The sequence below is a fragment of the Echinops telfairi genome, unplaced genomic scaffold, assembly GCF_000313985.2.
Source record: "Echinops telfairi isolate 266 unplaced genomic scaffold, ASM31398v2 ScPeMD7_1;HRSCAF=3_0, whole genome shotgun sequence".
Lineage (NCBI taxonomy): Eukaryota > Metazoa > Chordata > Mammalia > Afrosoricida > Tenrecidae > Echinops > Echinops telfairi.
This window is the reverse complement of record NW_022103896.1, coordinates 67,684,285-67,685,914: the sequence shown is the minus strand read 5'-3', so window position 1 is coordinate 67,685,914 and position 1,630 is coordinate 67,684,285.

Here is a 1,630-nt window from a genome sequence, read left to right as displayed (position 1 = left end):
CTAGGTCTTATTTTCAGGGGATGTCTTATTTTTCCATGAAGAAGAATACAATACACATTTATTGTTTATTGTTTTATTAAAAGAGACCTCACACTTCCTGTCTGCTCCATCTGCTCTGTGGCCAACAGTGAGCTGTGTGGCACTGCCCACCACTATGGTCCAGAGTCCAAAGTTACAGTAGCTTCGGGGGGCTTATTTTCGGGGAGGTCTTATTTTGGGATAGATGCCTTATATTTCAGTGAGAGGCAAAACTGTAAGTAGGTCTTATTTTCAGGGGCTGTCTTACTTTCAGGGAAACTGGGTATGTTATATCCTGCACTTCCAATTTTTGTATTTTCTCTTGAATGGAATTATCTTTAATGAGGATTTGAAACCCTTTCATGATAATGATCCAAACCAGTTCCACTCATCGGTTCAAAGAGTAAAAATCTTCCCTCCTTACTGTCCTCACTCCCACAAGATGCTGGCCAACCAGGCCAGCCACAGGGAGAAAGAGTCCAAGGATGCTCTGCACCCAGACTTTGACTCATACTATTTAAACATCAAGTGATCTTTCTGCACAGATGTTAATCTTCTATTATGGTCATCTGGTGTTTGTGTAAGTCAGATGTTGCCTGATTTATGGTAAAGTTACTTCATCAATGTTTTATACTGCTGTTACCTAGCCACAGTGTGTCTAACCATGTGGACATTTTAAAACATCAGGAAATACAGTTTAGCAAATGATATAAATATGGGGGAAAGAGAAACTCAGATGTTTGTTCTGAAATAGTAACCATAATATAATCTTTTTTCCTTTGTTGATTCTTCCCTTTTTCAGTAGATTGTTGTGTTATCAGTTCCATGCTCTGCTATCAGGATAAGTAAAAAAACTCATACAAAATCCTAGAAATCTTTATTAAGTAAAACATATCAAAATTCACAGGTATTGTTTCTCGATATGCACCCCATCTAGGTCTGTATCCTTATGAAGGCAGTAGTTCCATCTTTCTGAACCTTCCCTGAAGAATTATGCTCTCTTCACAGCAGTTTGGGCATCCTTGGAGAACCCAAATCATGTTCCTTTAAAGTGTACCTTTGAATTTTAGGAACCAAAGGCATTAGAAAGTTCAAGTTCAAGGTTGTAAGGTGACTGGGGTAGTGTTTTCCATTGAAATTCTCTTGCTAAAGCCCTTGCCACCCTCAAAGAATGAACAGGTGCATTGTCCTGATTAGAAAATTTCCTTGGCAAAAATGCTCCTAATAATCTCACTGCTGCAGTTTTCAATTTTCTGACATCATATTCTTAATAAGCCCCATGAACATCATTCTGTAAGAAAATCTATCAATATGATGCCTCTGAAATGTCCCCAAACAGTTGTCATAACCTCCCGAGCTGACCTCTTTGTCTCAAATTTAACTGGCCCAGGCAGATTCCCTCTGATATAGTTGTTTTGATTGGACTTTACTGAATGAATTATATTGTTAATATAACCAGGTCATCTTCATTAACTTCAATCCTTCTTAAAAGACTGATGGAAAATCAACTCTCTAGGCTAGCTGATTTTCTCCTCACACGTCTAGTACCCATGAAGTCAAAAGCCTACGGCATGAGATGCTGTCTTAAAACTGGAAATGTCCACCCATGGGA